The sequence below is a fragment of the Neodiprion virginianus genome, chromosome 6 (genome assembly GCF_021901495.1).
Source record: "Neodiprion virginianus isolate iyNeoVirg1 chromosome 6, iyNeoVirg1.1, whole genome shotgun sequence".
NCBI classification, from domain to species: domain Eukaryota; kingdom Metazoa; phylum Arthropoda; class Insecta; order Hymenoptera; family Diprionidae; genus Neodiprion; species Neodiprion virginianus.
The window spans coordinates 15,404,239-15,426,090 of record NC_060882.1 but is presented as its reverse complement, the minus strand read 5'-3'; the positions used below and the strand labels follow the sequence as shown (position 1 = coordinate 15,426,090).

General features: G+C 37.0%; 2 long non-coding RNA genes across 2 annotated transcripts; both read right to left on the bottom strand.

The window, feature by feature from the left end:
• Positions 1–7,597: 7,597 nt before the first annotated feature.
• Positions 7,598–8,046, bottom strand: LOC124306632 (uncharacterized). The gene is made up of 3 exons (XR_006908654.1): positions 7,913–8,046; positions 7,730–7,829; positions 7,598–7,632 (listed from the first exon to the last, which is right to left on the bottom strand). It is a non-coding gene; the product is annotated as an uncharacterized LOC124306632 (long non-coding RNA).
• Positions 8,047–18,122: 10,076 nt separating this feature from the next.
• Positions 18,123–20,049, bottom strand: LOC124306630 (uncharacterized). Its single transcript, XR_006908652.1, has 3 exons — positions 19,914–20,049; positions 18,560–18,618; positions 18,123–18,221 (listed from the first exon to the last, which is right to left on the bottom strand). It is a non-coding gene; the product is annotated as an uncharacterized LOC124306630 (long non-coding RNA).
• Between the last annotated feature and the right edge of the window lie 1,803 nt (positions 20,050–21,852).

The following is a 21,852-nucleotide window of genomic DNA, read 5'->3' as shown; positions in this document are numbered from 1 at the left end:
CCAAGAACTAACGAATAAGACTTAACAAAAATATACACATAATCGATTTAAGATAATCTAAAAAGAGAGATACAATACAATATTCACGACCAGCTAGTTATAACCATCGTTCAGAATAGATGTTCCTGGTACCAAATAATAATATCCATTAGAATAGAACAACACACGATTTTTTTATAAACTTGAATACTTCATAAATTGTTATTTTCGGCATATATATATATATTCATCACCATTGATTGTTACCAAACATTTCAATTACCAACACGAAATAGAATATATTTCATCTTTTACCAGTCAAATTATATTAATCATTTATTTTGAACGACCTTCTTCCTATTTTTATTATTGTAATTGCCTCAACAATTTAAACAAACCTCACAGACCTGTACAGGTCTATAGCAACACGATCCTACAAATTACCGGCTTATCGAAAGGTAAGTCTTTCTCTTAGTTTTGATAATTATTCATTGTCGTTACGTGGGAGCTAGATTATTCAATTAATCATCAACTACCACCGCTCAGTACACCCTCACCCCCACGTAACAGAGGTGTCCGAAAACACCTCAAAAAGACGAAGTTTTGAACACTCGGAGGAGTCAAAACCTCAAAATTAAAGAAATAAAAATAACAATAGTAATTTTAAACCAAGAAATCGAGGTTCTTTTCAATACCAACAAAACAAGCGTGTAAATAAGAACGCGGTCATGACGAGTCAAACCGGCTTGACCTGTTTATTTTGTCATAAAATAGGACATGATGCTAATCTATGCTTTTTACTTAAAAAGAATAGTAGAGAACCAATGCAAGGCTGGAATCCAAATTCTTATAATTGGCGTAAGAAAAATATAGAAATAGGGGAAGCAAATCCTCAATCGAGTTCTTCAACAGGAACTCACCCAAAAAACTAATTTCAGATGATTTGTCAGGGCGAAAATCATCGCAGATTGTTGGAAGTGAAAGCCCTCTTAGAGAACAGTTTTTAATTAGAAGTCTACGACAGTCTGGTCTTTACGCGCGTGGTACTGTTAATGGCGTCGATTGTCTGTGGGTAATAGACACGGGCGCGGAAGTAACCGTAGTTCGATCGGATCTCTTTAAATCCGATGACCAGATTGTTCCCTCTTTTTCTCTGCGAACAGCCACTGGAGGGACGACCCCGGTTTTGAGACAGGTTACTGTCCAAATTAACCTTTTTGGGTGTATCGACTCTCCACATAAGGTTTTTATAGCAGATATAGAGGATGAAGGTATTTTGGGAATAGACTTTCTTACAGCTCATAACTGTGTTATCTCGACTCAGAGAAATTCACTAGCTTCAAACAATCGCAAAATAACTCTTTGTACAAATAAAGGATGATTTGCAACAACGTTTCCCTTCACATTTACAGAGCCTTGTTGAGAAATCTTCGATTTCGTTAAATTCAGCTCAGGTAGAATCGTATAAATCTCTTTTGCTAGAATTTATAGATTCTTTCGCCAAAGATAGTGGTGATGAGGGCCGATGTACTTCTGTCAAGCACAAGATCGACGTCGGAGAGAGTTTACCAATAAAACAAGCTCCTCGAAAACTCGCTCTCAACGCCCGAGAAGAGGTTAAGAAGCTTGTGGAAGACATGCTAAAGAACGATGTTATTGAACCATCGTCTAGTCCCTGGGCCTCACCAAACTTCCTTGTTAACAAAAAGGACGGATCAAAACGATTTTGTATCGATTACAGGAAGCTGAACGATATAACGAAGAAGGATTCTTACCCTCTACCCAGAATTGACGAGACACTCGACCTGATTGCTGGTGCAACTTGGTTCAGCACAATAGATTTTCAGAGCGGATACTGGCAGGTCGAAATGGATCCTCTAGATAAAGAAAAAACAGCTTTTGTTACGGGCTTAGGAGGATTATGGCAGTTCAAGGTTATGCCGTTTGGTTTGAGTAATGCCCCGGCTACCTTTGAACGGATGATGGAGGCTGTTCTCCATGGGCCCACTGGCAAAATATGCCTCGTTTATTTAGACGATATAATCGTTTTTGGCAAGAACTTTGAAGAAGAAGTTCAAAATCTCAGACAAGTTTTCGCTAGGCTGAAGCAAGCAGGTCTGAAAATGAGCCCGAAAAAATGCCATCTGTTCCAGAAAGAAGTAGGCTTCCTCGGACATATAGTTTCAGCACAAGGTGTGAAGACCGACCCATCTAAAATAGAGAAGGTTTCTTCTTGGCCGACACCTAAGAATAAAGAACAAATTCAAAGCTTTTTAGGCCTTTGTACGTATCACAGAAGATTTGTAAAAGGTTTCGCTAGTATAGCTTAACCTCTCCATCATTTGACCGGAATCAAGATTCCTTTTGACTGGACCCCGGAATGCGAAGAGGCTTTCAAGAAATTAAAGGAAAATCTTATTTCTTCGCCGATTTTAGCTTATCCAGAGGTCGAAATTCCTTTTATTCTAGATACGGATGCATCTCTTTCAGGAATAGGCGGGGTTCTGTCACAAATTCAGGGAGGTCAAGAGAGAGTGATAAGCTATTTCAGCAGAGTTTTGAGTAAAACCGAGAGGAATTATTGTGTCACTCGTAGAGAGCTTTTAGCTGTTGTTAAGACCGTAGTACATTTTCACCATTATTTGTACGGCAGGAGATTTTTGATACGTACAGATCATGCTTCTCTCAGGTGGCTACCTTCGTTTAAATCTCCCGAAGGTCAGGTAGCTAGATGGTTGGAAAGGCTCGGTCAGTACGATTTTGATATTCGTCATCGAGCAGGAATTCATCATGGAAACGCCGATGCTCTCTCTCGAAGACCCTGCAAGGAAATGCCAGAGTGTAAACAGTGTGCACGATTAGAGAAAAATCGTGACCCCTCTCTTATAATACGGAAGATTTCTTTCGAAAATAACCAGGAGGAATGGAGAAAATCGCAACAAGAGGACGACACTTTGAATCAAGTGAAGTCTTGGAAAGAAGCAGAAACTCGCCCGGATTGGTAGGATATATCCTTAGCCGAGCCAGATTTGAAAATTTATTGGGCTCAATGGGACTCTATTCTTTTAATTGATGGAATTTTATACCGAAAATGGGAATCTGCAGACTTGAAAGAAATCAGGTGGCAACTTTTGGTTCCCAGGTCACGAGTTCCAGAGATTCTTGCTCTTTATCATGATTCTCCTGCAGGCGGACATTTCGCGTCAAATAAAACTCTGGGCAGAATTCGCAACTTCTGCTTTTGGCCCCGTTGCCGGATGGACGTTGAAGATTGGTGTCGAAGATGTCGAATCTGCACGGCAAAGAAAGGACCTCGAGCGAAGGGACAAAGCTCTCTTCAAATTTACAACGTGGGAGCTCCATTTGAAAGAATAGCGATGGACATTCTCGGAACTCTTCCGATAACCCATTCTGGAAATAAATATGCTTTGGTTATTGCTGATTATTTTACTAAGTGATCTGAAGTGGTCCCTCTCGCTGATCAAGAAGCCTCTACTGTAGCACAGGTATTCGTTAAAGAGTTTATTTGTAGACACGGAGTTCCTCTAGAACTTCATACTGATCAAGGCCGAAATTTTGAGTCAACCTTAAAGAAAGAGGTTACTCAGATTTTAGGGGTTAGAAGAACTCGTACAACTCCTTTGCATCCGCAATCTGACGGCATGATAGAGCGTCTGAATCGGACTTTGCTACAATATTTGTCGTCGTTCGTAGAACAGAATCAGAGAGACTGGGACTCCTGGATCCCTTTCTTCCTCTTATCTTACAGATCTGCGATTCATGAGACGACGAAGCAGACGCCAGCCCTCATGCTTACTGGAAGAAATCTTCGACTTCCGTCAGATTTAGAGAAAGGCCCTGTTCCTGTGCAAAGACAGCATCAAACAGATTATGCCTTTTTATTACAACAATGTTTAGAAGAAATTCATCACTTTGCTAGGAATAGAATTTCTATGGCTTCAGATAAATTGAAAACTCGTTATGATATTCGAGCCAGAGATTTAGAATTTAATCCTGGAGATTCTGTCTGGCTTTTTCAACCTCGAAGACAGAAAGGACGATGCCCAAAGCTACAAAGAAATTGGGAAGGCCCTTACTTAGTGGTTAACCGGATAAATGATGTTGTTTATAGAATCCGAAGATCTCCTCATTCGCGTCAGAAAGTGGTTCACTTGGATCGTCTTGCTCCTTTTGAAGAGGATCAACCTGGAACAATCTCTCCAAGACCAGGGACGTCCTTCGAGGTTAGATCTTCAAACGAACACCCTTGACGACTGTGATCGATTTGGCCTTCTTTACAGTCGGTCATCGATTGGGAGAAGAATTTACCTTTCGGAATTCATTTGAGTAAAACTCGACCGCTTACGATTATTATTGAAGGAAATATCGGATGCCGAAAAACAACTTTCACCAAGAGGTTTTTAGCAGATCGCCAGGTCTGTACACTTTTAGAATCTCTTGAAGAATATCGAAATGTAGCTGGAATTAATCTTTCAGATTTGATGTATCAGAACCCAGATCGTTATTGCTATTATTTTCAGCATTTCGCTCAAATGGTTATGTTAGATAGACATCTGCAAACGACTTCATTACCTGTAAAGGTGATGGAAAGATCGATATTCAGTAGCAATTGTTTTGTAGAAGCTCGACAAAGGTTAGGTAATTTTCGCGACTTCGAATCTCATTTATTGACAAAAAATTTTGATCTTCTCATACGCTTGTCTGAGCTCAGAGTAGATTTGATTGTTTATTTGTGAGTTTCCCCAGAAACTTCTTTTGCTCGAGTTAGTTCCCGTTCTCGTGAGGACGAATCGAGTATTTCTTCAGAGCTACTCAGAACTATTTATGAGGTTCATGAAGATTGGCTAGTAAAACAAACCTTTTTTTCTTTGTCGGCTCCTGTTTTGGTTATCAATGCAGAATCCACAGCCGACCAAGTTTATTCTAGTTTCTGTCTTGCAATGACACACGGACAAAGTTAAACCTTTGAATTTAATACTGAAATAATTTTATTCTTAAAAAAAAAAAAAAATTTGGTTAACAAAAAAACTATAATAACTAAAACTTAATTTTTGAAATTAAATTACATTCAAGGGAAATGACGAGCAATATTTAAAATTTTCTTCATTTCTTCTGTTACATTGTCACATCCCTCGCATCCTTCCGCCTTTTTCACTATGTTATAAAGACTTTGTTTGCATAAACGACATAGCGCTTTTTCTTTAAGGAAGGTTAAATGAAGGGAGACTTCGTGTAGAAGAAATTCGGGTTTAGAGCTAAAAAGAAATGATTGAAACAAAAATTATTTTCTTATAATTTATTTGTGTTACTCGATATGATGTACTCACTGTGAGTCAAAGCAGCTTTGGCATAGGTAGCCGCTTTTTCCTTTTTCAGAAACTGCGTTTAGTTGACCGCAGGACATTTCTCTCCATAGAGAGTTAAAATAATTTGAACTTTCTATTTCACTGAGTTCTTCTAGATTTTCGTAAAGGAATACTTTTGCCAACATTGCCGCATTTATGAAAGTGTGCTCTTTTGTATCCATTTTTTTTTTTTTTTTTTTTTTTTTTTTAGAGTCGGAAAAGAACTGTCTTTAATGACTACTTTTCTTATAATGATTTGTTATTTCTGCGTTGCTAATCAATTTGAGATTTGTTTTCTTCGGTTGTTTCTTTCTAGAAACTTCTTCTCTGGAATCGAGTTTTGTATCGGACAAGCTTTGGTTTCTTTTATTAATGTGAAAAGAGCCACGATTATTTTTCGAGGTCGATGAGCGATTGCATGATTTTCACATTTTATTAACCTTAAGTGTCAGTTTTTGTGAGTACTTTTTCAGGTTATTTGACACAGCCGTTTCCATCCAATCTTTCCCCGATTCCTGAAGATGACTGGTGGTCTTATTTTGAAGAAGGACACAGAAATGATTCAGATAAGATCGTTTCTTTTCTTTTGAATACATATTCAATTTATTTTATTCAAGTATTCTCTCAAATTCACTTAGTGAATTTGAATTGTTATATCATCACTCACATTTGTCCTTTCAAAACTCTAGGGTGAACTATTTCTAAAGAAGATTAGGATCTGTCACCCCACGATTTCCTTATTTCCTATGAAGAGAAGTCTGTTTTTATCTTATTTGGTCCTGGAATTGTCGGTTCCCGGTTTGATGTTTTCATCTGAACCTGTTTCGGAGGGATCCTTCATGAAGAAGATTGAATTTCTTTCCGACATCAATCTGGGCCGTTGCGGATAACTTTGAATTCATGAAGCCTCATAACACTCAATAACACTAACCTTTATAAAACATGGCACATAAATTTTTGAGATTATTTAACGCTCAACTATCTGCTCAAGGTTTTCTGTGGTTTACCTTGAGACTGTGGGCAAATGCCAGATAGTAAAAAGGGGAGTTCTTAAATTTTTAGAGCCACAGCTCCAACTCACCTTTGAGCACTGACTACTAGAATACTTTTATAATTGTTTTATCTTTCCCGAGTCGGGACGACTCTTTTTCTCGGGGGGGAATAGTGTTACAAAGGGTGAAATCACCCGTTTTGCCCCCTCTTTAATGATCTAGTAGTCAGCATAGATAAAAGACGTTTATAAACCTCTTATGTCTTTAAAAAGAATAAGGTTGCTGCGCCAACCGACATTATTGTAAAAACAGTCTTGTTTCAGACTTTAAATGAGAAACACGTATCTTGCATTAAAAGCATTTTTCACGATATTCTATTCACGCTCTTGATTTCTTTCGATTTGATAATAAGTAAACTCGCGGATCCATATTTTATTAACGTAACGTCAAAGTACGTTACAATATGTTTCAGAAATGTTTCAGAAATGTCTCATCAGAAACATGTTATATTCCATCGCAACATTTCAGAAATATGTCAGAAATATGTCCATGTCCGAATACATAACTAACATTTTATAGCTGACATATGTCAGAAATATGTCAGGAACATTTCGGTAATATGTCAGAAATATTTCCGCGATATATTTCAGAAACGTCTCATTTGAAACACGTTATATTTTATTGCAACATTTCACAAATATGTCAGAAATATATAGCTGACATATGTCAAAAATATGTCAGAAACATTTCGGTAATATGTCAGAAATATTTCCGCGATATATTTCAGAAATTTTTCAGCGATATATCTGAAAATGGTGACTGATATATTGCTGAAACATTTCCGAAAGATATAGTGAAAATATTTCTGATATATTCCACAATACATTTCGAAAATCGTTCAAGTAATAAAGAAAGTCCTGAATCTGAGTAAAATGATTAATTATATAGGTATCTTATAAAGTTATTTATTTTCAAATACATTATAAAATCGTACAGATTCATGTCCATATTAAGTCGTGAATCGAAGGCTTCTTTTGAAATATACATGAAAGTAAGTATAGTCTTTTTCTCAATATAAACTTATCGTTATATTATTATAATTATATTATTTTGGGAACAATAATGCATATAAAAATATAGGTTTCAATAATTAAGCTGATACAGGGCAGTCTTTTGCTATACACCATATTTACGAAGAAATGTTACGTTTTGTCATATACTCTCAATCCGCACGTTGTTCTTGTTGTACTTGTTCTTGTTGTTCTTGTTCTGGTTCAATCACTCCCAGTTTGGCGCTGTGCAAAAATAAAAAAAAATCCCAGGTTTGAATTATACCTTCAACATATGCTTAGGTAGTCTTTCACAGTAAAGAAGATTTTTTATTTATCGTACGTTTCTCTGTCGAATCTCAATTTGGCTCCAGCGAGCCAGGAGCTTATAATTTTTATGGCGAGATCTTCATCAGATTCAGCCCTATGCATCTTTGCAGCTTCTGGAGAAAATAATATTTTTCAGTTAAGAGCTTTATTTCTTTGAAACAATTATATTATTCCAACATATAGCGCAAATACTCACTGAGGATGGTTCTCAAAAAATATGTCGGTCTCAGCGGTTTCTTTTTTTTTTGCCATCCATACTATACTCTTTGGCAACGGAATTACTGAGGCAGCGTTTCAAGGCATTGAATAAAAAATCATGGGTGTCTTTTCCGCCAAAAGTTTTCATAAAGTGTACCTAAAAACATATATTGAGAAAATATAGTAAATTATTTCATACTACATATTATAGTGCTTGTAAATTATGCACTAGTCAAAAAAATATTGCAAGCCAAATAGAAAAATCACAACAATTCCCATTGTCACCTTACATTTTCACTATAGGATTCCCTCACCATTTAGATTAGCAACCAGTATATAAATTTATACAGTTAAAATGTTTTCAAATGAATTGTATTAATGCGTGCAGATAGGTAATTCAGGACAAAATAGAACATAATAAGAGTTATAATTGCGTGCTATCAATTTGGTATAATATGAGTGGAGAATTTAGTTTGTCAAGGTGCAATATATGTAATCATTATTTTGATCAGTATGTGATTGACCCGAATAAAGCTCTTGCCGATTATACAGGGTGTCTAGTCTAACCTGAAACAGAAATTTCCTGAAATTTTCAGAAGTATAAAAAACTTCTCTAACTTGTTTGATGATTATAGCTGTCAAACTTCTTTCAAAAATATTTTAATCCCAATTTACTTTGTTACAAATTTTTATTCATGTGAGCCTCAGTATGTATCAACAATTATTGCTGTGTACAAATGATTATTACTCGCGCATTGTACAAAATGTGCAGCATAGTTGCTGTTTTTCACAATGTAGGTATATATTCCGGTTAAATTCCCTGACTACCCCGATTTCATTGATTTTCGGGTTAAGTAGAAACCCTGTATCTGTATATCCGATCCAGATGACCGAATTAATTGGATTAATTAGGATTCAGGATTTCATCAATATTCTTGTTCAATCAAATATTCTTTATACTCCTAATCTGTAATACTTCTCAAATGAAAGTCTTGGTGCCTTCTAAATCTTTTCATTGAATAGAACAATCCAATAAATGATATAATCTATACTGTAGAATTATAGGTCTGGAATATTGAATACAGGTTTATATAGTGAGGGGCTTAATGTAGAAAGAGTATCAAAATATGAAAAAAGGACGTTTTTGTCTATCACGTATATCCTTTTTGCACCAACCCCCTCAATTATAGTCAGCCTCAGAATCAAGGTATGCAGAATATTTCCTGGAAGAAAGTACTTGTTCAAACATCTATAGCAATAAGATACAATACTGTAACGGTCAGCCGAGTATGACCATTACATACAACCAGCTGTATCTCATGATCACCCACACCAGCGAGCGGCTTGAGGACAGCACGACGGACCAGGACCGAACGGCGGGGATAATCCCTAGACAATAGGCCTGACAGGTATAAAACTAAGCACGAACGACGACCTAGTGTTCAGACCTATAGCAAAGCGCACAGCTGTTCCACCCAATATTTAACTTCTTCGAGCAATTGAGACAAAGCGCCCAATTGACTCTACTGAGATTATTAAATACTCTTCGATTACAAGTTCAGACCTGTAGCAAAGCGCACAGCTGTTCCACTTATCACTCATTCTTCGAGCTGAAGCAAAACGCTGAGCTGACTCTCTTCAACTTCAAACTTTAACTCTGTGAAATTTCACTGTTCTCTCTAGGAGACATAAATTATCAGAAACCAAATCTTGAGCTTAGAACTAAAGCAGTCTACTCAATCTACTTTCAACCAACCAAATTGAAATTTTCGAATATTCGAATATTGAAATCCAAACCGAAAACTTATAACGACCTTCGCATACTCAACTCTAAACTTAACTCTTTTAAACTCTCGTACGGCATAGTGATTGACCGCAGCCTATAAAACTTGAGTTCTTATTTCTTCATTTTTCTTTTGTTTGTTAATATTCTTTGTATTTAGATTTAATTCTTTTCAATCGCTTTTAGCAGCGATTGTACTCTTAGTTATTTTCAGTTGTTTCTTCTCTGTTAACATTACTATTTTCTTTACTTCTCTTTTGTTAAACCATTTTGTTTATTGTAAATATAACTTGAAGAATTCTTTCGTAACTACATCTACTGCATCCTTGTCTGATAAACCAAATTGTTGAGGCCAATCAATTGGGGATACTATAGGCAGGGAACAGCTTTGGATAAACAGTCAGTTTGACAGTACTGGGTAAAACCTGTGTCCGGCTCTCCCTGGTGGTGATCCCAAATCCGAGGGACAGCCACGGCTCGCACCTTGGTCTGGGATAAATCAACATCATTATAAATTCGCGATTAAAACGAACGGCTTTGGTACGCAGGTACTTAAGTCCGATCTCAGGAAAGCAGGGACGGTAATCTGTTTACCTGATTCCGTAACTAACGATAGTGCACCTCTGGTATTCTGCCCGAGTCTGCAAGACACGTAGCTTCGGCCTAAAAAACCCAAGTCTATTGCAAGGTGGTTCTGGCAGGCGAATCCTGTCCGACTCCACGAACACTCTATAGCTAACATAGCCCAGGTTTTCTTTAATTGGCAGACTCATTCTTTCTTTACCGACATGAGGAGAGCTGCGATTTACTAAATTCATTAATAACAACTTTCAACTCGAGCAAAGACACTCACAATAGCAGCGGTTACTTTAGTCCTTCGGACCCCATAACCGCAAAACGTTACAATACATATAAGCCGTGCACAGACGATGTATTATAATTATAAAATCGCTTACTGTTGCACACAATTTTTCTTTTGAAACGCCATTATCTACCTTAACCTGAAATATGAAATAGTTTGTTTAGTCGTTGACTGTTGTACCTGCTGGATGCTAGCTAGGGAACGCCAAGCACTAGAATTTACCGTATTTAAACGTATATTCTTCATTGCACTCAGATGGAGAATGGTTATGATAGTTTAAAATTCTCCATCATTAGTGGAAGATTATTGTATATTAAATCAACACTGTATGCTACATATTTGATCATATATACCATGAATTTAATTGCATACATTTTGCATTTGTCACTTTGATTTCAAATTAGCGAAATTCTAGAGCCAATAATGTGCAAGACAATGGGTTGTATCAACTCATCAATTTTGGAATTTTACGATTAAAAAAGATTTCAACAAATTTCAAGAAACATCAGATTTCAGAAGGTTGCAAAAAAAGATTTTTGAAGATACAAAGAGATTTCAACGGACCTCAAATGATCTCAAATAATTTCAGGAGATTTCACAGGATTTAAAAAGGTTTTAAGGGTTTTCTAAAATTGACAAAAGATGAACGAAGTGGTGTACTAAATTTGATAAGGGATGAAACCCCTCAAAGCAGGTATTGCTGGCAATTTTTCAAACTATTTGGGCATTTTCGTTCCTGAAACACAATTATTTGTGCAGGACTAATTTTGTAAAACGAGTACAATTTCCAAATGATAACAGATTCTCTTACCACTCGTGATGCAAATTCCTTTTCTTGCAATTTATTATCGAATTCATCAAATTCTAGAAGAGTCCCCAATGGCAACATAGCTTCAAGTGCGTCTCCGTCCGCACCATGACCGTTATTTTGAGCCCCGGGAAGGTGTAACTTCTTTGCTTTTAGTGAGTCTTCGATGAACTTGAGTCGTTTTTCGACCTCTTGGGTCGTGTGGTAAATTTTGCTAGTAGTGATTAGTAGCTCTCTATGGAAGTCTGAAACGAACAAATCGTATTTACATAAATTTGGGTGAACATATATTCGACTGGACAATATCTGCAAATAAAATATAAATCTTTGACAGGGGACTCCACAAGTTTATAGATTATGATAGTTTAAGTCTTAGAAAAGACATTTATGGTCTGTAATGGAAATATAGATATACGTAGGGAACCTTTTCCAACTAAGAAACTACAGAGAGACTGTGGAAAATCGAATCTACACAAAACTAATCTAACCTGTTCAATAATATAGGGTACCTGGAATACAGGGCATGCTCTTTACAAAACAAATTTAATTGAAGAAGCTATTTAATTCGTAACATAATCTTAATTCAATGACCATCCACCTGCAATTGCTATGTCAACTATTCATTAGTAGATATACATTTACCTTCCAGAATAATAGTTTCTTTGTTTTCTTTGGCTGGACGCTGCATGCCTTTGTTACTCGCCAACCCCCTTCCTACAAGTATTAGATGTTTAGGATAAAGTATTTACACAATTTTTTACACAAAAAATGTAAAAGCGATGGATGAAATAAAACCATGGTTCACAGTCATACATCCTTACCAACTTGTGAATTCACACTCTTGGATGGCAAATGATTTGTAACCTGCGCCTCAACATTATCAATTCTTGTTGAAACGTATAATTTTTGAAAAACTGGTAAATACGAAAAATTAACGACGGAGCCAGGAATCGAACCTGGTATCTAGCGATGCTTTACCGGAGCCTTACTCCACTAGACCACCTAGCCGCCCTGACTCTGATGTCGTTAATTCCTCTCATCACCAGTAAGTTCAAATTTGTTTTCTTGTGCTGTGATAGTATGTGTGAATATAGAAAGTGTTCTTCCTCTTCGAGCACAACTTGTAAGAATGTCTGTAAGTGTGTTTACATTTTGGAATCTCACGCTTCTGATGCGAAGCTCGTAAGACAGTCAATGACCGTCTAATATTGAAATGCGGATATGCATCATCAATATTAATATTAATCACGAGGCATTTTTCATTGTTGAAACGTATAATTTTTGAAAAACTGGTAAATTCGAAGAATTAACGACGGAGCCAGGAATCGAACCTGGTATCTAGCGATGCTTTACCGGAGCCTTGCTCCACTAGACCACCTAGCCGCCCTGACTCTGATGTCGTTAATTCCTCTCATCACCAGTAAGTTCAAATTTGTTTTCTTGTGCTGTGATAGTATGTGTGAATATAGAAAGTGTTCTTCCTCTTCGAGCACAACTTGTAAGAATGTCTGTAAGTGTGTTTACATTTTGAAATCTCACGCTTCTGATGCGAAGCTCGTAAGATAGTCAATGACCGTCTAATATTGAAATGCGGATATGCATCATCGATATTAATATTAATCACGAGGCATTTTTCATTGTTGAAACGTATAATTTTTGAAAAACTGGTAAATTCGAAAAATTAACGACGGAGCCAGGAATCGAACCTGGTATCTAGCGATGCTTTACCGGAGCCTTACTCCACTAGACCACCTAGCCGCCCTGACTCTGATGTCGTTTCAACAATGAAAAATGTCTCGTGATTAATATTAATATTGATGATGCATATCCGCATTTCAATATTAGACGGTCATTGACTGTCTTACGAGCTTCGCATCAGAAGCGTGAGATTCCAAAATGTAAACACACTTACAGACATTCTTACAAGTTGTGCTCGAAGAGGAAGAACACTTTCTATATTCACACATACTATCACAGCACAAGAAAACAAATTTGAACTTACTGGTGATGAGAGGAATTAACGACATCAGAGTCAGGGCGGCTAGGTGGTCTAGTGGAGCAAGGCTCCGGTAAAGCATCGCTAGATACCAGGTTCGATTCCTGGCTCCGTCGTTAATTCTTCGAATTTACCAGTTTTTCAAAAATTATACGTTTCAACAATGAAAAATGCCTCGTGATTAATATTAACCCTTTCGCTACGGACGCATTCTACGTCGCGCCGTCCCCGCTGACCGAGCAGTCGCGGCAAGCGTCCGTACTTGCGGAACACCGTGCGTACAGAGCGAGTGTCAGGCGTTGGGTGACTATAGTCACCAATCGGACAGAGCGAGCTTCGGGCGTTGGGTGACTATAGTCACCATTCGGACAGAGCGAGCTTCGGGCGTTGGGTGATCATAGTCACCGATCGGGCCGAGAGGGTTAATATTGATGATGCATATCCGCATTTCAATATTAGACGGTCATTGACTGTCTCACGAGCTTCGCATCAGAAGCGTAAGATTCCAAAATGTAAACACACTTACAGACATTCTTACAAGTTGTGCTCGAAGAGGAAGAACACTTTCTATATTCACACATATTATCAATTCTTCTTGCTTCTGTGATAGTAACAAAATCAACCGGTTTTATTGGCAAGTTCATCGTTCTTTTCCCATTTCCACATGTAGCTTTTTTCTTATTGTTGTTGGCTGCGTCTTCTGTCGGCTTAGGCACAGCCACTTCCTCATCCTCAGATGTGTCCGGAGAGATAGGCAATATTCGATGGCGCTTAGATCTCGATTTTTTCAAACTCTCTTCCGTTGCAAAATTCTCTAAATCGGAAGCATCCTGCATGAGCTTCGGTTTTTGTGTTGCGTCAGGATAATTATCTGTATGAAACCAAATAATAGACAATTAAATAATTAATACATTATTCACATCATATCTACATACATCACCATTAACACAAAATAGATTGCGTAATCATCATTGTATAATCAAACTATGAATTATATATACGATGAGAACGTCTTTGAATTTACTGTAAGGAAATCTAGAACCAAAAATCTGATACTGGATAATTTATGAAACTGACAATTCATTATGTTGATTCCATGATAGGAAACCTAAGAGTGATTCCAGTAGTATACCGTTTTGACTAAGCAGCTGCTTTACAATTACTTTTTGTGTCACAAATCTAATTAGGGGAGACTTCAGTCAAATTTTGGACAAAAATCGGTTTTTTAATTTTTACACGATTGAAAAAAGTCGTACAAAAAAATCCTTAGACAAATTTTTAGATAATGTTAGTATAGGCCTTGTAATAAAATTCCAACCTCCTGCGATGAAAATATATGCGCAAGAAACCGTTCGAAGATTTTGCCCACCGCTGCAAAAAATTCCTTGCGCATTAGATTTCATCGAATCATTTTGCCCTTCAGCAGAAATATTTTCACAATTAGGTATATTGTCCTGAAATTGGTGAAAGGAATTTGAGCTCCGGTGAATATAACTCATTTCCCAGCCTACCGTGCACCAAAAATTGTAGTAAATAAAAATTCAAACTGTTTAAGTAATAACCTAACTGACTTGAAAAACTCTAATCAAAAATTTCTTCAACCAATTTTTAGTCTATGGTAGAAAGTGTATCGACAACCAACTTCAACCTTCTACGATGAAGCCTAATGAGCAAGGAATGTTTCGAGGAATCTTGGAAAAAATGCATAACTGTCAAATTACTTGACCAATATTGAGCAGAAACTTAGACCAGATTCCAGTTTTAGGATTGCTATGTAAATAAATGGTCCAAATTTCAATCAAATTGATAAAAAAATGTGAGACTTTCTTATTTTACCGAAGTCTCCCCTTAATGTAGTTCATACTTAACAGTTGGGCAAACACATAATCAAAGATAAAATTATCAGATTTATAATTTCAGATCAACCAATATGTAAAAAGGATCACAATGTACAAATTATTTTTAGTAAATGATTATTTTTTATTATCGTTTACTTTGCATGCTAAAATTAGTGTGATGACGGACATGCACTAAAAAATATGACCGTAGACAACAGTTGTTCCTAACGTTACCTTTGATCAGAATAGTAAATACCTGCACTTCCGAGTATGGCCAACACCTTCAACAGCTCCCACTTGTCCTTGACCGGGGTCTCCATATTGACCACCGCCCTACACATTTTTATCGGATCCTCATAAGGAGGCCAATAAGCTGTCTTATTATCATCGGTCAACCAGCTAAACGGAATCACGTGCAGACCGTCATGAAACTCGACTATATTGAAATTCATGATTCTTCGGCGTATTGAAAACGATCTAAAATAAGAAATTGTTGCAGTGAAGTCACGATATAGATATAAAGTATGCAGGATATAAATTGATATGAATTGAGAACATCTCTAGCCACACGGCCGGAAATATATTAAAAATATTTTGTACAGAGAATATACAAAGCAAATTAATATTGTTTAGTATTAGCTGGTCTTAGAAAATTAAACTGAAGATCGTGGTTAATAAGCAAAGCTGGTGCATTCATTTCAAGAAATCAATAATTTCTAAACTAACTGAAATTTCATGTACATAAAAATGCATGTGAATAACATGTTGCTTACAAAATGTGCAGTTTGTTCTGCTCAGAGATTACTAGCTGTGTGAAGTACTGGAAACATAGCTATTTCTTCATTACGAGATGTTACACAATCCGAAGGTATCGTCATCAGCTTGAGACATATATTAGCGCATGGCCATGACTTAAGGTTAGAATCTTTCTTTACAGTTTGGATGTCAAATGTCTTGGATTCACAAGGTAGTGAATATACATTTTCAAATCGAACCAGTTCGTAACCGATAACATATGATGTGTTTTTGTACTTTACGAAATTTAGATATTTTACCATTGTTCCGTCTTTAAGCATGCAACAATCATTTGTAGAATTATTACAATTAATGGAATAAGAATTCTGACGCAGAACCTGGTACTGTTTGCATGTTTTTAAATCACCAATTAAAGGACCTTCGAAGTGACGTTTGTGAAAACCAACATTTATATGCACGTCTTCGTCCGTCGTATCAGTGGTAGATATATAATCGTATTCGGCAAGTCTCCGAGCTATCTGCTGAAGCGGTCTCTCGCCTTTCCGAGTCATTTTTATAATCGTAGACATATGATTTTCGAATCTAAAAGCGCTGAACTCATCTAAGGGACCAAATTTTCTGACGTCCTCAGCAAGATGTGGTAAATTATGAACATTATGGGACATATGCTTAAGTCCATATATGTTTCCAAAAGACTCAACAAAATATTGTAAAAGTTCTTCTGCATACTTTATATTTGAAGGATTTTTTGCCAGAATCGGACTGATCGGAATTGTTATCGCCACATGCAGAACTAAAAAATGCTCGTATAAGTTTTTCTTCAATACATTTTTTAAAACTATGGGACCTAAGTACAGAAGAAATTGACGGTACTCTGTCGCTTTCCACAACTTGACAAATTTTAATGACCTTGGTTTTCGCACAAAATCCGATGGAACCCACTTTCTCAGCCTAATTAATGCACGAGAGATTTTTTTTATGTCGTAGGCGGATAGCCTCACGCTAAGAGGCCCACATATCCAGAGCAAAAGCAATTTTTTGACAATCCCTAAGCATATTAGGTGCATGTAGTCTAGTGGAACATTTGTAACCAATCCTAAGTGAGGTATTCTAGAAAGATTTGTCGTTCCAATTTGATAGTCGTCCTGATAAATATAATTTCTAAAATTTTCATCGGTTCTTAGAGTTATATTTTCACCTGCTGATGGAAAACACATGGTATGCTCTAAATATTCTCCTTCAATATTGCATTTTGTACAACTGTTGTACCCATTAAAATTTTTGACTTGTAAAATAAATGCTTTAGCAGGTGCGTCGCATATCAAGGCTTGAATTCTGACATCAAACTGTTGATTATCAAATGGAAGACCATTATCGATTAAAGTCACTGCTTCGTTAATGAACATGTCAAGAAACTCGTTAGCATTGTTAGGCTTTCCTTCTCCGAAAAAGGCCCCAACAACGTAAACTTTTTTCAAAATATCATCCGAACACAAAATTGGCCAAAGACTATATTGTGACGATTTTCCAACAGGAGCGCCATCAATGTTTATCATCAAGTTAATATTCCCAATATTGTGTCCAGCTTGCTGTCGATGCTTGACAATAGATTTGACTGCTTTTTCCAGTCCATTATGCCAATATTGGCCACCAGCGATACAGTGAACATCTGTAGACCGAGGAGTTTTGAGAAGTGCTCTGTAATCTTTTGGCAATTTTGCGTTTGTATGTTTTCTCAAGATACCTAACAACGCGTTAACAGAACCTCTCGAAGGTCTATGAACTGCTATCCATTGGCGGAAATCGGCAACCAGTGAGTTATTGTTATTTGATAATTCCTGAGAACTTCCTGAAGAATTTGCAAGATTTGAATCATCCGAATGATTTAAATCATGGGCTTCTGTAATATTTGCAATACTAGGTGTATTTTTATCGACATGCTCATCTACATTCGTTTCAACGTCGCTACCTATTACAGAATTATATTCACTATCTTGGCTACTATGTACATCATCATGTATTTCTGATCTTGATGGTACACTTTCAAAATTTGGTCCATCAATAGTAACATCAAAATTTTGAGAGCCTGACTGGGTTTCTGAACGCTCGAGTGTATTTTCATTGTCTTGACCGGATAAGTTTGTCTGTTCAAATGACATAGCTTGCTTCATTCTGATAATACTTAATTTAGTTTGTTGTTCAACGAGTCGACGTTTATGTCTATCTGAATAGCAGTCGTTACTTTTTCTTTTACGTGTCATTTTCTGAAATCAAATATCATAAATAATACAAGTATAATAAAGTATAATATTCAATGTTGCGAACATAAAACTTTGAATAACAAAAGGTCAGTCAATAATTTCTCATTTGATGTGCAGGAAAATGAAAGTTTATTCTGAAAACAGTCTGAGAACTAATGTTTGTCAGGGTCTACTATACAGTTGACTGCAAAGTTAAGTTGTTTAACATAAAATATACACTGAAAATATGGACGTAATGCCACTATTGATATTAGATTAGTGTGATTGCCAATCGAATGGTAGCTGGTTACCCAATCATTTGATCAAACATAAACTAAATGGTTGGTTAATAATAGTCTTACCTAAAACGTATGTTGTATATTTCGAATACACAGTTGACTGTCAGCTGCTCAACCTTTTCCTGCAATTATTACAGATGTTTCAAGATTTAGTTGTGAATACATGAGTGTGATTCAAATCAAATAACATGTAATTACTGATCGGCGGTCTCCACGCTAGTCTGATATCTTTCTAAATAAAGCTAGATTACACGAGGCTCAAGGTGGTATACGCCAGATTGAAATAACGTATAAGCAGAATGTTTTGTGAGAGTATATTCTGCTATTTTATAATCAACAATGATAGGAATGTGCATAAAACTGAAGCTGACATAGGACGTATATACAGAGCTCTGTACATGACTTATACAGCTTTTTATGAAATAGCCTTGTTCTATTTGGGCCAGCGAGATACACTAAGTGTTTCATTAGGGCCCGTCTATATGTATAGCGTGAAAAATAATTATAATGCATAATAATATCCTATAATAATTATAGTTAAAATGTTAAAAACGTACAGTTTGGAATATACAGGCCTCAATCAGTAATTAACTAGTGAAAAGTAAACCGAAGTTTGATAACGTTCGGCGTATCTTCAAGTTTCAATTGATCAAAGATTTAGTATAAATTAAAATTAGCCTTTATTAATAAATCGCGACACTATACGAATATCGGAATATGCATAATTTAATACTGCATAAGGCAATTATGCCGTATCGTGTGATTTTCCATCAAGGAGGAAAATCATTATGCAATTTGAAGGATAATTATCAGGACGAATTTTTCTTTGGTGAATCATTCTGATTTGGATAAACGAAGATCTGTTAACCAAAAAATATAAGAAAAAAACCAGAAATTTCCACACACAATTTTCACTATTTCTGACTTTTTCTAAATATTTGGTCAAACACTCTTAGTTCATCCAGATCACAATGATTCTTCAAAGAAAAAGTTATTCTGACAAAAAGTTATCCTTCAAATACGTAGCATGATTTTTTCAATTCTATGGAAAAGCAAACGACTACTCACTCGTGAGAGGTCAACTGCGGTTAGGAAATAACCTTGTTGAGTAAACTATAAAAAGATTTAATATTATAGATGTTTTATAGTTGGGAAGTCAACGATCGTAATTATTTTATTTGATTCACAGCTTGCCAAAAAATTATAAGCAGTATAGTACTTTCTGTTCACACATAAGCCGGTATTTCAATTGCATACCATTCAACACGTGGTGGCCAAGAATAGCCGATTTAGCAAGCAAACTGCAGAACCGCGTACATAGCAAATATGCACGTAAATATGTAATTATGCCAAGTAGCTAAGGATATTTTTTGGTCTAATTCTCTACACATTTCTTGGAAATTAAACATTTACTTACCAAATATCCACTTTTCTTGCCACGTGGGTTTCAGTAATTTTCTCAAGAGATCCGTGGTATCTAACGACCTGTGAAACGCGGTGCAAAAGAACAAGAAAGCTCGAGAATGAAGGATGAAAGAGTGCACGACGCTGCGCGACGGTGATGCGCGAAAAATTGGCGCGCGACGCTCGAGCACGTGCGCTCGAGTATGCGACGTGATGCCATATTTTTAGGGTTTTTCAGCGCTTCGTCGCGGATAAAACGCAAATAAATAAGGCGCGTTAATTTGAATTAATATAAGTACGACGGTAATTTTAATAAACATATACTTAGAATAAGAATGTGAATAAATATTATAATATTACGATTAGTGTAAACCGGTCACCCAGGAATCAAAAAGGAATGTTAATTGTTGATGAATTGTTTAGTTAAAATATAAACACTGCTTGTTTATTCTCATATAGTTCAGACGTAAATAACGAATATTTATGTATCCGTTGAAGGCGTTCGAGACCACCACCTCCAATACTTGAATATTCTAAACACTGGAATTTGGAAGTATCTGGTCAATGTTATACTGGTTTTAAAGTAAACACGCATTCGGTGTGGAGGACACTTTCGGGCCTGTTCTCACGAGTCCCTTTGGCAACTTTAAGAGTTCGTTTGATTTACTTCCGTGTAGAGTAGGAGCGAATCCGAGGGAGAATTGGATCCCCTCTCGATTTAGGGGCTGGGCTTTTTCTGCCCACACATTTTTCTGAGGTTTTGGAGGAAATTAGTTTAGATCGCATTAACACGAGTGCTGCAGACTAGTGCAGACCTATTTCAATCTTTGATATTTCGAGAAATTGTGACGTGGATCTTTCCCGCTCTTTGGTCACTCGGAGAAAATGACCGAGAACTTACCTCGTGCACAATAAATCGGCGTCCACGATGCACCCTGGACCTAAAACAATATCGCGAAATTTGTTGGGCGCCTGGCGTGATTAACACGCCTCGGAATCGGTAATGCGAAATACCGCGACCATATACTCGATAGCTCAGTACCGCGGAGAGGGGAGGGGTAATTTTTGGGTAGAGAGAGATGCAACACAAGTAAGCCAACGCGTGGTTTGGCCAAATCACTATAAAATTCGAATAATGTATTTCTCGTCAGCGATAATTCAAAAAAAATGAAAATAAAAATAATAATACTACTGCGAAAGTCGTTCTTCGCGATTCCAAATACAAATGCTTGAATTTAATCCAAAAGAAACAAGGAAGGGAGGAACAAACAAAATAATAAAAAAAAAAAGTGAATAAATCTAGGAGACCTTTATGGCCTACGTGCGCTAGTCGCCGTCTTAATAATACCCTCACTCGCAAAAACCAAAAACAAGATTTGGACTCGATGCGCTGCCCGCGATCGTCCTCGACTACGACGCTAATCGTCACTTAATCATAAACCGCTAAACAAAAACGTGATCTAGATCATAATCGACGCGCTAATCGCCATCGTGATTAAATCTAGGTGATGTCTTATTTCTACGTGCGCTAGTCGCCACCTTACTAATGCACAAGAATTCGTAAACTAAACCAAAAAGACGTGACTCGACGCGCTAATCGCGACCGAATTAATAACTCTAGAAAGCTTTTCGGATCGTGCGGGTGTGTAGCGTATTATGACGCATCCGAGCTCCAGTCGTAGTCACTATTTCCACAAAGTTCGCAACCCTTCCCGCTAAACCGAGCATCTACGCACAGTAACACGCGAACCCCCCCCCCCCCCCCCCCCCCCGCCGAGAGGTGACCCTTTTTACGTACGCAGACTCGACGAGACCCCGTGCAGCGGAATTTGGCCGCACTCAATTTCGAACCGAAATTGTTCCCCACTCGAAACCGTGACTCTACGCGAGACTTTACAGGGATCAACTTGACTCTACGCGTTATCGCGAAAACTCAGGCTACGGTCATCATC